Source organism: Populus euphratica, unplaced genomic scaffold, assembly GCF_000495115.2.
Source record: "Populus euphratica unplaced genomic scaffold, PopEup_1.0 scaffold1005.1, whole genome shotgun sequence".
In the NCBI taxonomy this organism is placed as follows: domain Eukaryota; kingdom Viridiplantae; phylum Streptophyta; class Magnoliopsida; order Malpighiales; family Salicaceae; genus Populus; species Populus euphratica.
Genome location: NW_011500869.1, coordinates 63,768 through 79,421, shown reverse-complemented (window position 1 = coordinate 79,421; position 15,654 = coordinate 63,768). Strand labels below are relative to the sequence as shown.

Below are 15,654 nucleotides of genomic sequence, written 5' to 3'. Positions count from 1 at the left end.
ATTCAATTTGTAATGAATATTATTTAACTTTTTTTTTGTTTAATATAAAATTTTATTTGCATAATTGGTTTGTATTACAATTAATTTATATAGTTTTATATTATATATCCTAAATAATTTAAAAAATAATTTAGAAAAAAACAATTACCAAGGATTTTACTGATGGATTCATTCGGTCGGTATTTTAAAGAATCACTGACCGACTTGCCAACGGAATTACTCCATTGGTATTTAACAGTAGCTGCCACATTTACCGATGAATTTACAGACAGATATATTCAGTCGGTATTTCATACATTCACAGACCGACTTACCGATGGAATTACTCCATTGGCATTTAACAGTAACTGCCACACTTACAGATTAATTTACAGACGGATATATTCGGTCGGTATTTCATATACTCACCAACAAAAAGGTAACCCGATGGACATAATCCGTCGATGATGATGTCGGTAAAAAAATCACCGACAAACTTCTAATTATACACCAACATAATTTTTTTATCGGTAAAACTATAAAATCTTATAGTGATACTATTATAGGATAAATCAAGTAAGCAAGAGGCAAGAGCTCAAAACCTACATGACAACTCTTTGCTAAAGGACTATAATTTGTAGTTTTATCGAAGGTCGGCACGAGTAAAACACTATAATTTATATTTTTGTGGATTTGTTTAATTAATTGTTATACTTTCCACTTTGAACGAGAGCCTCCCAATAACATTTTCACCTGCTATAAAATCCAACGATGGTGCCATCCGCGAAGGCTCTTATCTAAATGTGAACTTTGATGCACCATCATGTAGGATAAATCAAGTAACATTTTTTTTGACAATTTATAAAAAAATCATCATTTTATACTAGTACATGTAATCTCATTTTAAATGACCGATTCCGAGCTTAACAACTTAAATTTTATTTTGAAGGTTTATTTAGTAGTTTTAATTGAAGTTTTTTATAGATTAGATGACTTTGTTTATTTTTGAGTTGTCAAGCTCATCAATTATTAAACGATTAATGAGTAAAAAAATTCTCGTTTCAAAAGAATATAGTTTATTTATTTATATTTAAGAGATTTAAATTTTAAGTTAATTGATAGGATCAAATATAACCTATCCAGCACGAGTAAAACACTTTTGTGGGATAAATCAAGTAAGCAAGAGGCAAGAGCTCAAAACCTATACGACAACTCTTTGCTAAAGGACTATAATTTGTAGTTTTGTCGAAGGTCAGCACGAGTAAAACACTATTTGGTTGATTGAATCGGAAGGATTCATTGTGACCACAGGCGGTGTTGATGGATTGAATCGGTTTAAGATCACCAAGTATGAAGGTGATAATAATTTTTATCAGCTTTCTTTTTGTCCAGTGTCCGAACCCTTCTGTGAATGCTCATGCGTCCCAGCCGGCGTCAACAGTGACAAGCACTTGGCTCCCAATGTCGACCCTCTTCATGTGATGTTTGAACCAGATGCATAGAGAGCACCTAAAATGGAGTCAGGATGATATTGATCAGTAATATTATCTGCTGCAATTCTGTATGACGGAGTTCGATTGCCTACTATCATGTGTTGGGCATAAATAAAACTAAAATAAATAAGAAGCTTTTTAGCTTTGGCTTTTCCTTAGTTTTCATGGCGTCTCCATATTTATACTTCGTTTGTTGCTTGTTCTTGTCACTAGAAAGTCATCTGGCTGATTCAATCATTGGGTGATATCATCTAAATGTTCGGAATCGAATGTAGTAATGGGTAACATGTCCATTGATGAAATATATGAAGATTTGTTTTTCAGATTAATCTAATTTTTATAGGCAACTTGTCCCAATCAAAAATATGATGGATTTCATTGTAATAGGTAATCTTTTCAATTGAAAAATACAAAAAAATTTCAGGTCAACTAATTTTTATAGACAGCCTGTTTCATTGTATTTTCAATTAGAAAAATTACCCGTCATAATGAGATGGTTAGGTTGTGTCACACTGATTATGTCATGAAGTTAACTAGGGTAGGAAATAAAGATATCAAGTTTGGAGAGAATCAAGATCAGTTAAAGGAAAAAAAACAGATTATGAAAATAAATTGGAAAGGAAAAGTTTAGTTATAAGGAATGAGATTCACAAAGAAATTTAAGTCTCATCGATTCCGGGGAACAAATTGGAAGGAATCAATTTTACAATAATTGAACTTGGCACTCGAGAGAACCTTTGTGCCACCAAGTAATGAATCGTTATTCAAATGTACTGAAGGCCATTTGTTTGCCATTTGTGCTATTTAAGAACATAATTCTATTCTTTTATAGTTTTTTGGAAGGAAAAAAAAACGGGGTGAGTTAATATTTTGTAAAATAAGCTTGGAATACCTTGCGGGGGCTTGGCTCAGAGATCATTGAGTTTTTACTACAAATTGCCTTTTTATTTTTTTCCACCTGTAATTGGATTCGGTAATTCTGTCAAGGATTTTCATTCGGTTTAAGTTTCCCTTTTGTTTACATATTTACGTTCCGAGACAACAGCTGCTCGCTGTTCTTGAGCAAACACTGCTTGAGGTTATCCAATGCCGAGATCAACGTCAGATAATACTAGCGTACCCCCTAACATAACTGTTAAGTAGGGCTCCGGGATTAAGAAGGGCCAGAAGTAAAAAAATTGTTAAGTGCAATTGAAATCCTCGTCCCGATTGTTCTAATTATCCCCATTCCTGTTATGTTTTGCTTTGTCCATGTCATCTACCTCGTGTGAATATAGAGAACCATGTTGCTTTGACAAAAATGCTTGTGCACCCCTTTTTCTTGACTCTTATCGACTTTTTTTTACATACTTGTAATTGTTTTATAAAATTTTAAATTGAAAGAACATTTATTTTTTTAAATTTTTTTATTGTGATTATTATATAATAAAACTTTTTTTTGCAATAAACATGTGATCTTAAGTGTATAATCTCTCTACCTGATCTTTCTACCGCACATGTTTTTTCTATCTTATCTTTATATCTTTTCTTTTGATTATATTGAGTTCATTTCAACCTCTAGATTCATGTGTCTTTTTAGTTTGGTCCTTAATTTTTTATTTCTTCAATCAAGTCTCTATTTATTTATCAAATTTTTTTATTTATGTAATTAAGTCCCTGATTTGACCAAATTAACTCTTATAATTTTCAATTCAACCCCTAAACTTTAATTTCTTCTAATTGAAGCCTAAATTGATTAACAAATAAATTTTCCTTGCAACTAATCCCTCAATAAATTCACTTCAACCTTGAAAAAAAATCTAATTGAGCCCTCAAACATTTAATTTTGAATTTCTCTCCTTAAATTGAATTTTCTTTATCAATAGAGCTTTCATCAATAAACATACACTATTAAATTTTTCAATTTTACATGCTTAATCTTTCTCAATCAATCTTTGGCAATTCTCTAGGCATTCAAATATACTCTTCCTGTCAGTAAATGTTTTGATATTCTTCCAATATATTTTTAATCTTTTTGTATTTTCTCTTTTCTTTTTATGCAGGGCCCAAAAAAAAAGTAATAACAATAATCACCATACCGATTACTTATAGTGAGCTGTTGGATTTTTATAGTACAATTTTATGGGTTCCATGGTTCCCAATCTTTTTAAGTTTGATATAACAATAATAAGATATGAATATATATGGTAGAAGTTAACTGTCCTATATTTTTCTTGCTACTGTCTGCGTTGGGCAATTCATGAAGAAAAATTACGGACTATGGGTGTCTATATGCTTTTTTTCCTAGATATAATTATTCACAATCACAACCATTTGGCAAACACGCATTCTGTTCGCTAAGCGGTCCCGAAGCTTTTAACCTATTTGATCAGCATGAATAAAACAACTTTTCTGCGCTGGCTAACTAAGCAAAGTGGTCCCGAAGCTTTTAACCTATACAAAAACTCTTCGCTGTAGGACAATAATTTGTAGTTTTGTCGAACAAGAGCACGCTTAATTAAATGTAACAAATATTCCAAATCTTTGTACTCGTTCAACACATGAACTAGAAGGTGAAATAATGAGAATGTCATAACCACATTTTTTGATCTTTTTTTTTATTTTTCTGAAAACCAAAATAATTGCAAAATGCAATAAAAAAAATCCAAAAAAGATGTTCTTGATACATGGGTTTCATTTTTTATATTTCCGGTGTCTTCCTAAAAGAATTCAAAACTTAAAATTTTGTTTCCAACATGTTTAGCTACTAACAAGTCCATTTTAAAATTATTGATTAATTTTTCAGCTGAATTAAGAAAGATGTGTCCTGAGTTGTGTACAACAAAGCCAACTTATTTGGGTTATTTGTTGCTTCTTATTTTTATTTGCTAGTTACTCATGGTTTACAAGTTGCCACCAAAAATGTGTATGAGACCGGAGTTTATATTTTTATTTACAGTCATACCAATACTAACAATCCAATTCAGATTAACAGTTGTGTTTGTTTTAAAGGATGAACTTGTAGTGAGTTTGAAATTGGTTATTATGGTAAATTAGAAGGGGTCGTGGAATTGCAGTATCATAACGAGTATAATAAAGTGTTTGTTATTCAAAAGTTATTGATATGACACCACTAATAGAGGAATCAGAGTAGAGCCCTACTATGGTCTAATCAAAATTAACTCAAAAACTAGATGCTGCAACATAAATAATGTCTTTGTTTTTGCCGAGCAATGCCAACAAATTTATCACCCTTCCCTTAGAAAGGATCATTTAAGAGTTGAACCCAAAGGTCGTGTCAAGGTTATTCAAGATGAGAATGAAGATACTAGTGTGGGAGATGATGTCTTTCAAGTTAATGAGTTTGTTAAACCATATCTAGTTGCTGACTTAGAAAAAAATTCAAATTTTCATTTCTTCGATAATAGTTTTAGTGATGTTGATGCTGATGAGTTAGTTGTGGTTTTATTATAGAATGTACCTATATAGGAAATATTATATATAGAAAATATTGTTGTCATACTCTTGTGTGGTAACCTCCACCATTACTATTGTATATTGCCCTACACATATATGATGATTTTGAAACTTTCCAAATATATAGAAATAGAAACAGATAGACTAGAAACGACGTCTCTTATGTCAATGACACCAAAGAAATGGGATATTAAATGAATGGAATTCTGATACGAATGGAATATAATGAAATAGAGCCACTTTGAGGTTCCATATGAAATGAGGCATGGAACGAAGACACTACAAAGAAGTTCCAGGAGTTACAAAGGAAACTTCAAGCTTATATAGAAATGATTGACTAACCAATAGGTTAAGCCTTCTAATTATTCTTAACTTGGTATCAGAGCCCTCTGCCATCATATCTCTTCTCTCCCTCTCTCCCTTGCAACAAACCTTCTCTCCTCCTCTCTTAAATGGACTCTATAGGCATTGTAGCCAATTTCTCCCTCACCACTAGTCAACCATCTATAAATTGTTGCCGGTGGTGTTCTTCCTCCACATTAGTAGCCTTCCCTTGTAGAATAAGTCAATAACTCCTTCACACAAGTCTTTGTCGTTCCTCTGTATATTATGGGAACATAAACTCCAACTATCATTACTCTCCCAAACACCCACCAAGTTATTATGGGAACATAAACTCCAACTATCATTACTCTCCCAAACACCCACCAAGTTGTTTTGTTGAAATATAAGAACGTAAATTATCTCTATTGGTGAATGCAGATGAAGCCACATCTCTTTGGAGAAGATGTTTTTCACTTTGTTGATGGCCTAGTGTCATGTCCGCCATCTCATGTCTCTAACAGTTATGTTGGTTCTTCCTCAACAATCAACCCATATTTTTTTCGTTGGAAGTAACATGATTAAATTTTTTTAAGTGCATTACTCTCCTTTCTCTCCGTGGATGTGTTGCATCTCGTGGTAGATTGCTTTACCCTACATTATGTTTGGCGCACTCTTGAGAAAACGCTTGTGATTAGTACTTAAAAGTGTATTTTTATCAAGGTTTTATATCATCATTTTGCACTTGAAGCATCAATAAATCCTTAACTAAAAGCATGTTTTATAATAATATATCTAATAATATAAGATGCCTTTAATTTGTGGTAAATATTCATCTTAAATGCAGCCCTATTTCATAAATAAAAGGATTGATTAATAAATTTATGTAATGAAATTGAAAGGACAAAGAGATGGCCAAACTTAGAAAAGAGATGTTGGTGCAGTCCAAACTAGAATACTGTTCGGTAATTTGGTCATATTTAGAGCTGTAGATCTCGGATTTAGGTTTACTTTATATGGATGAAAAGGTAAGATATAGGTCTACAACATTCATGGGAGTCTAAGTTTAAAAAGGTTGTTTTCAAGTTCAAATTGTAGCAACAATAAATAATTCTGAATTTATGCTACAGTCCAGACACTATTCAGTGTTCAGCCCATATCTTGAATTCTAGAAGTCCAAATGATCTCAAGTTTTTTTTTTTGGAAAGTTGAGACAATTTACTAGAACTTTTATACGGAGGTATGGTTTAAATTCTAACGTTATCAATGATGTTTTGGGCAGACAAGAAGATAGGAATTGTCACTAAGTCAAGAGTTGGCCACCCACTCAACAATTAATCATCAAATCAATAGTTTCTAATTTTGGCCTATAAAAGGAGGCATTTGCATGCATTTGCATGCATTTATGCATCTTGGTTTCCAGATCAAGATCATGCTCTTGCTTTCTCTCAGTATGGTATAACCGACACCTAAGCTATGAAAGGAACTTGATTTGTTGTTAACATAAGTTATAATCATGAATGCCTAACAATATTTACAAGTATTAGCATTATTCAAAAAAGATAACTAATGTAATCATGTTAATAATTTATAATCCAATTGGAACCTTCTTTGTGTGTGGTTTTCAATTGAATAATAAGAGTTTATACTATACTTGTTTCAAATATCATTAGTGGATCCTCTAACGTTGACATTGTTTAATCCTGACATTGATCTTTTATCTCAAAGTTCTCATCAACTTCTTCTTCTTCTTCTTTGTTATTATTATTATTATTGTTGTTGTTGTTGTTGTTGTTGTTGATGATGATGATGTATTAATATCCTCTAACGTTGACATTGTTTAATCCTCACATTGATTTTCATTTGGTTTAAGTTTCCCTTTTGTTTACATATTAGGTTCCGAGACAACAGTTGCTTGCTGTTCTTGAACAAACATTACTTGAGGTTATCCAATGCCAAGATCAAGGTCAGATAATACTAGCGTACCCCCAGTATAACTATTAAGAAGGGCTAGAAGTAAAAAAAAATGTTAAGTGCAATTGAAATCCTCATCCCGATTGTTCTAATTATCCTCATCCCCATTGTGTTTTGCTTTGTCTATGTCTTATATTCCTTGTGAATATCCAAAACCATGTTCCTTTGAAGAAAGGGTTTATGCACCAACTTCTTCTTGAATCTTACTAACTCTTTCGTCATAGACATGTAATTTTCTCATAAAAGCTAAAATTGAAAGAACATTTTTTTTTTTGTGACTCCTCTAACGCGACCATTACATAATAGGATCTCTCTAGCACACATTTCTTTTCTATCTTATTTTTATATCACTTCATTTGATTGTATATGGTTAATATTCTTGTAAAGTATTCTTAAATATTCTCCGATTCAAGCATAAGTAACTTTTTAAACTCATCGCATACTTTTATAGACATATTTTTCTCATATTATCAGCTCCTTGATTTGATTATTTCAAAACTTCTCATGCTTGCTTGGCAATTATCGCGAAGGGTGATGTTAAGGGTGACGATGAGCTTTTCATTCCTCGTGAGTGGTATTGTTGTTGGGAAAAGAAATGGTTTAGGCTTAATCATAAAATCATGATTAAATTTCAGAAGTCACCACCTAATATTATGATTACTAGGAACCTCTAGTCTGGAAAAGTCTAAGGCACTATTTGTGTAAGGGGAAGACACATCATCCTAGTGCACCATACCTTAGATAAGTTGCATTATTGTTTTATTGTTTCTGAAGGTCAAGTTTCTATATAATGGTCTCTTCTACGGTTCAAGGTAAATCTCTCTTCGTAAGAGAGTCTCTACCTTATCGAGTTAAATCCTAATAATTCTAAAGTCTTAATTTTAGTATCATATTTCTTTTGCACATTGTATCTTTAATACCTGAGTGTATACTCTATCGTATAGTCTTACATGGCACAAATTATTCAAGTCTACATCTAAATCCTAAAAAAAAAAGATTAGAAAATGATTTTTGATATTTTGGTCAAACCCTAATGGATAATCATAAATTGATTATACTATCCATTATGCATTTTAAAACAAGAGAAAGATGTAATTTTGTTTTCATGAAGATATGTTTGGAATTCAGTTGGCTTATATATAGGTGATATGATTGCATTTTTAATTTCTCATCTATAAAATCTTCTCTTCCTTCCCTTCATTTCTACTCAACCATTCAACAGATATAGAAGTGTGTAGAAAATGACAAGTTTCTCAAGTCATCACATAAGAAACATTTATGTTTTCAGTGGATCAAGTCTTAAAAAGAAAATAGAGTTTTTAGAATCAACAAATCATCTTGGTCAGGTACTAGCTGAGAGAAATATTTATTTAATGTATAGGGGGTAGCCTAGGTTAATGGAGCAGTGTCAATAGCTGTATTTTTAGAAGATAGTCAAGTTTTGTGGGTCATCTCCAAAGGTTTAGCATAAGGGGAGATCATTGGAAAAACAATTTAAGAGGAACTACAGGTCTCCATAATATCGGATCGAATGAATGTAATGTTTAAACACACTAATACCTTTAATGCCTTACTAGGTGGTCTAAGAACATTAAAAGAGATCTTTCATATTTCCTCTTGGGCCTAACTGGACATTCACCATAAACCCATAGATATGTTAAATGTTAATGATTTTTATGATAAATTGTTGTCTTTTCTTGACCATGTTGTGGAACAGAAATTTCTAACATCTTCGGCATGACAAATCATAATCTCTACTGCTGAACAATTAATTGACCAACTATAATCTTTCACTCCTGTAATTGATCCCTCAATGAGTTGCATAAATTAGTCAATTAAGGAAAGCCGTAAAAAGCTTAGATTGGATTTGAGCCTTTGTTTATGAATCCTTATGTCTTTTAGTTTTATTAAGAGCATAATATTTGTTTTTTGTTATTTTTTATATTTGTTTAAGTGTGTTTCAGGCTTATCAGTGTTTAGTGTTTCAAGTGATATCTTCTATACTCTATCTTTTTATCGTAGGACATTAAAGACAATGTTTCATTTTGGTTTGGGGAAGAGGGCAGTAGTTCATATTAAAAAAAAACTAACTGTGTTTTCTATTTCATATACCATTTACAAATAGTTGTTACTAAGATGGTAGAGTAAGGAGGAATTTTATTGACTCTTGAGAGGTATCTTGCTTAATATTTTTCAATAGTTATTTACAATATTCATAACAAGGTTTATCAAAATACTTCTTGAAATATTCAGGTTTATAAACTCTCATATTGTTATCATTTAATTATGCTCATATACTCATTTAACAAGTATTTTTTAACCTTCATTTTCATATATACACTTTAAGATATGATTGTGTGTTGCACATTGCATTATTACATTATTTAAGTTCTTTTGTTAAAGGTAACAACTAGGGGAAAGAGATAGTATATAAATTGCAAAAAAAAAAACAAAAAGATGATGATAATAAAAATATAGATAAGTTTGGTTTCCTAACCTCCCTAACCTAAGCAATTAAGCCTGAAGGGGTGTTTTAACACCTAATACCCTAAAGTCAATTGACTTGGGAGCTATTAGCCCAACGCTTGTTACAAGAGTTGAGAAGAAAAACTTAAGGAAATCAAACATTGCACTATCTACATATCAGTATCTACAACCCGAGTTGTTAAGCTCGAAGGGGTGTCTCAACATCTAATGCCCTAACACCAATTAGTCTGGAAGTCATTAGCCAAAAGCTTGTTATATGGGTTAAAGATTTATTGTGTTTTTAAGTTATTTGTATATTAAAAAAAGAAAAAAAAAAGAAAGATAACAATTCCAACCCAAGAAGGTTAACCTTAAATATTAGAATAAAAATTTTGTTTTCTTTCAAGTAAAGCTCCATAACTATGTGTTAATATATTTAGCATAAAAGGAAGGTTTATTAATATCTTGTTTAAGAGGTATTGAGTAGATATATAAATTTAATGAGAGTTTGTTTATCTGGATAGATTAATGGAAGTTGAATGATGAATGCCTTGCTTTGTGGAATTTGCAAATTGTTTTTCTATTTTAACACTTTGATTACTAGAGACTAGTAATAAAATGATTGAGGGGTGTGATTAGTACTTAAAAGCGCATTTTTATCAGGGTTTTATATCATCATTTTGCACTTAGAGTATCAATAACTCCTTAACTAAAACATATTTTATAATAACATATCTAATAATATAAGGCACCTTTAATTTGTGCTAAATTTTAATCTTAAAGACAGGTCTATCACATAAATAAAAGGATTGATTGATGAGTTTAAATAGTAAAATTGAAAGGACAAAGAGATAGCCAAACTTAGAAAAAAGATGCTGGTGTAGTCTAAACTGGAACACTATTCGGTAATTAGGTCATATATGAAGCTCTAGATCTAGGATTTAGGTCTACTTTATATGGATGGAAAGGTAAGACATAGGCCTACAACTTTCATTTGTAAGTCTGGTTTTAATAAGGCTGTTTTCAAGTCCAAATTGTAGCAACAATGAAGAATTCTGAATTTGTCCTATAGCCTAGATATTGTTCAGTGTTTAGCCCATATCTTGAGTTCTAGAAGTCCCAATGACCTCAATTATTTTTCCTGGAAAGCTGAGACAATTTCCTACAACTTTCATGTAGAGGTCTAGTTCAAATTCTAATGTGATCAATGACATTTTATTCAGATAAGAGAAGATAAGGATTGTCATCAAATCAAGAGTTGGCCACCCACTCATCAATTAATCATCAAATCAATAGTTTCCAATTTTGGCATTTGCCATGCATTTAGGCATCTTGGTTTCCAGATAAAGATCATGCTCTTGCTTTCTTTTTTTGTATTTTTGTAATGCTTAATTTTTGCTTTCATTAATATCTTGTTTACGCCTTTCATTTCTTTTCCTTTACTTAGTTAACTTTTATCTTATTTATGTTTCTCTCTTTCATTATGTTGAGTTAAGTTTATTATGTCAAGGTAAAAAGGTTACACTAATGGTGTAATAATAAGTATAGTGTAAATTCAATATGGACTTTAATGTTTGATACTAACATGTTTTGTATTTATTATCTTATCCACTTTTAATACTTTGGTTGTTAAATGATTAATCTAGATTTGTGTTGTATAACACTTGGTATAATAATTACTTGGCACTTTCATAACCCAACCGTATGGTATAACTAACACTTGTGCTATGAGAGGAACTTGATTTGTTGTTAACATAAGTTATAATCATGAATGCCTGACAATATTTACAAGTATTAACATTATTCAAATAAGATAACTAATGTAATCACATTAACAAGTTATAATCTAATTGGAACCTCTTTTGTATGTAATTGAATAATAAGAGTTTATAGTATATTTATTTGAAATACTATTAGTGGATCCTCTAACCTTGACATTTATTGTTAACATAAGTTATAATTATTGTTTAATCTTTACATTAATCTTCTATCTCAAAGTTCTTATCAATTTCTTCTTTTTCTTCTATTATTATTATTGTTGTTGTTGTATTGTTATTATTTATAATTTATACAATTGACCTTTCTATGGTTAGACCCTAGTCTTATGAGTTATTTATTACTTCGACACTCCTACACTTGGGAGGATACATCAATCTTTTGGTCATGTCACTGTACAGTAACAATGAAATAGTAACAGAATAACAATAAAATCTCCACTACCTTAAACGTGGATTGAACTCCAAAAAAGTAGGTATTTCCTATAAAATAGGTCTCCCACTACTTACTATAGATAAACTCAAAATCATAAGCAACATAACTTATTTTTAACACATCCTTTAAACTAATATCTATAGATATTGGTTTAGGAATTGACAACTACTATTCCTTCTCTGATGGCATCTATAGAGGCTTAGTTAATATATCTGCAATCTGATCTTCACTCTTACAGAACACCACATGAATAACACCTTCCTTACATAGATCACGTAAGAAGTGAAACCTGATGTCATTGTGTTTACTTATCCTATTAAGTAATGGATTCTTTGAAAGCTTTATGGTGGGCATGTTATCACAGCAAATTAAGGTTGGACCTTGTTGTTGATGGTTTTGTAAGAAGTCAAGTAGCCTGCATAATAAAATTGCTTGACTTGAAGTTGATGCTGCAACAACAAATTTAGCTTCAATAGTTGACAAAGCTACTATTTGTTATCTTTTTAATGACTATGAAACAACTCCAAAATTTAACATAAACACCAATTTGGAAGTACTCTTTCTATCATCAAGATCTTCAGACAATCATTATCTGCGGATAATCATTATCTGAAAAATCAATCAAACTTGAGTTTCTATCACTTTTATATAAGATTCCATAGTCTGTAGCAAAAAAATCTTTTTGCAGCCAAGAGGTGAGCTTTAATTGGACACTCCATATATCTCCTGATTAAGCTGACAACATACATGATATCTGACCTGGTTGATATTAAATACATAAGACTCCTAACTATTTGCTTATAAAAAGAAGCATTCACTTTCTTTCCAGCATCATCTTTGATGAGTTTCAAGCTGAGATTAGTTGGGGTGAAAACTGAATTGCAATTTGTCATTTTAAACCTATCTAAAATCTCCAGAGCATATTTTTTCTATGACATAAATATACCATCAGATGATTGCACACAACTAATAATGCATCAACCCCAAATCTGTCACATCAAATTCCTTTATCATAGAATTCTCAAACTCATTAAACATGGATCTATCATTACCCATAAAAATGAGATCATAAATATATAAGCATATAACTAACACCTTATCAACTTTAGATTTAACATATAGAGTATGCTTATAAGGACAATTAAGAAAATCATCCTTATTAAAATAAGCATCTATACAGATGTGCCAAGCTCTTGGTGCTTGTTTGAGTCCATATAATGCTTTCTTTAATTTGTATACTTGATCCACATGACCTTATTTCACATATCTAGGAGGTTGATCAGTGTATACCTCCTCTTCCAATGTTCCATGCAAGAATGCAGACTTTACATCAAGTTGATATATACCCCATGAATTTTGAACAATAATTGATAATACCAATCGAATAGTGTCCATTCTTGCAACTAGTGCAACTACCTCTTTGTAATCAATATCAAATTTTTGCTTGTACCCCTTTGCAACAAGTCAGGCTTTATACTTGTGTACTTTGCCATATTTCTTCAGTTTGGTTTTGTAAATCCATTTAACACCAATGGATGCTTGTCCTTCAGGATGTTTGATTAGTTCCCAACTATTTTTTTTTTCAATTGACACGATCTCTTCATCCATGGATTTTTGCCATTTTGACTCTTTAGTAGCTTCTTCAAATGTGATAAGATCATAATATGATAAAAATACATAATGATAAAAAACATCATCAGATTGAACAACACCACTCAACTCATAATCTTCCATCTAAGCTAGCCTTCTTCTGCCTCATTAAGATTGTGAATCCTCTTGGGATTGTTCACGAGATTGAACAACACCTCTCACCTCATAATCTTCCATCCAAACTGGCCTTCTTCTGCTTCATTGAGATCGTGAACTCTCTTGAGCTTGTTGATCTTTATTATGACTCAGCTATGGTAATTCCTCGTCTGAATGCAGGCTTTGTAGACTGCTAGTGCTGTAGTTGTTGGTATGATTTTTCACGTACTTCTACCTCTTTTTCATCAAACAAACTAGTATTTGTTGCTAGTTTGCACTTTATTCTATCCAATTCCAAGTGCTATCCTCCTTAAACACAACATCTTGACTGATGAAAATTCTTTTTGTAATAGGATTGAATAATTTGTAGGCTTTTGAGTGCTTGCTAATTCCAAGGAATACACATTTTACGCCTTTATTATCTAGCTTCTTTCTCTTCTCATCTGAAACATGTGCTTATGCAATACATCTAAACACTTTGAAATGATCAACTAATGCTTTTCATCCACTCTAGGCTTGAACAACAAATGTAGAGCTACAATTCAAAACATGAATGCTTCATTTCACAGCTTCTGGCCAAAAATTCTTCGGAACACTCATATGTGTCAACATGCATCTCATTATATTCATAATGGTTTGGTTTTTTCTCTCTAATATTCCATTTTGTTGTGGTGTGTATGTTGCAGTCAAGTGTCTTTGAATTCCATGTTCATCACAAAAGTCTTGAAACTCTTTTGAACAAAGAATTTTAATGGTTCTCTCTACTTCATTTTCAACATGTGTCTTGAAGTTTTTAAATGCATTAAAAGCTTCAGACTTATCCTACTGATTGTGCATCAAAAGTGTCATTAAGTCTCTTATTTTACATATGTATTTATTGTTTTTATTTGGTTGTTTATATAATAATTGATGTGTTTTTTAGTAATGAAGTTTGTTTTAATGTTTTAGTTAAGAAAAAAAATCAAAGAGAGAAAAGAATATGGGATTGAGAAATATATAACCTTACAATTCTTATTTCATTCATATAAAACTACTTAATATTAAAAAAAAATAGGATATAAATACTAAAATCCTAATTAGAACAATTGATTTGATTTATGGTCTATTAAATAAAATACTTACAATAATTAAATTAAACCTAATTAATAAATCTCAATTAAAAGTTCATATAAATTAAACTAAAACATAAGATAAAGCCTAATATCTCAATGGTTTTGGCTATCCTCTACTGTTTATGACCATACAAGTGCGTAAACAATATTTCGGGTTTGGTGTCCCCACCAATTCTCCGAGGGTTGGAAGAACTTTACCTCGTCGAATATAGGTCAAGGCAACTCCGACAACGCTCTCAAAAATAAGGATTAAGTTATTGTGATGTCTCTCTAATAATCCAAATATAGTCTAAATCTGATTGTTTAGCTCATATACTGAGATTTATTGAAGTTCATCATCCCTAGTAAAAACAATTTATGCATTCAAAATAACATTAATATGTTCCTTTTATGCCAAAGGTAAGGATAATAGGGCAAGCATTTTGAAAGGAACATAAGGGATAGACTGTTGTGTTTTATATATAACGAGGTCTTTTGTGTTGAAAGTTGAGCTAATATCAAAGTTTAGTAACAATTTAACGATATAATTATTTAATTCAATCATTTGTAACACTTTGAATATTCTAGTACTACTCACTTGCAATTTAGGACTGGTTTCCAAAGGATACTGTTCAGGTCTAATTTGTATCATGAAATAATCTCCAACATTAAGTACATTATGATACTTATATAAATCAGCTCAAAATTTGTATATTCATTATTTACTTGAATTTGTTTTCTGATCTCAATATGCAAATTATAAATTTTACATGCAAAAGATTCAACTAAATCAAACATTTTAAGGTAATGAGACATAAATTGATAATCTACATGCTTTTTAGGTTCATAACCATGAATACTATATGATTAAGGATGTTGAGTGGAACAAACACTATTGGAAGCCTTAATAGATATAG

The 15,654-nt window shown here is 31.1% G+C and overlaps 1 long non-coding RNA gene across 1 annotated transcript; it reads right to left on the bottom strand.

Annotated features, from left to right (window-relative positions):
* Nucleotides 1-5,376: 5,376 nt before the first annotated feature.
* On the bottom strand, nt 5,377-15,440 carry LOC105116661 (uncharacterized). The gene is made up of 3 exons (XR_840570.1): nt 15,336-15,440; nt 13,701-13,705; nt 5,377-5,387 (listed from the first exon to the last, which is right to left on the bottom strand). It is a non-coding gene; the product is annotated as an uncharacterized LOC105116661 (long non-coding RNA).
* Between the last annotated feature and the right edge of the window lie 214 nt (nt 15,441-15,654).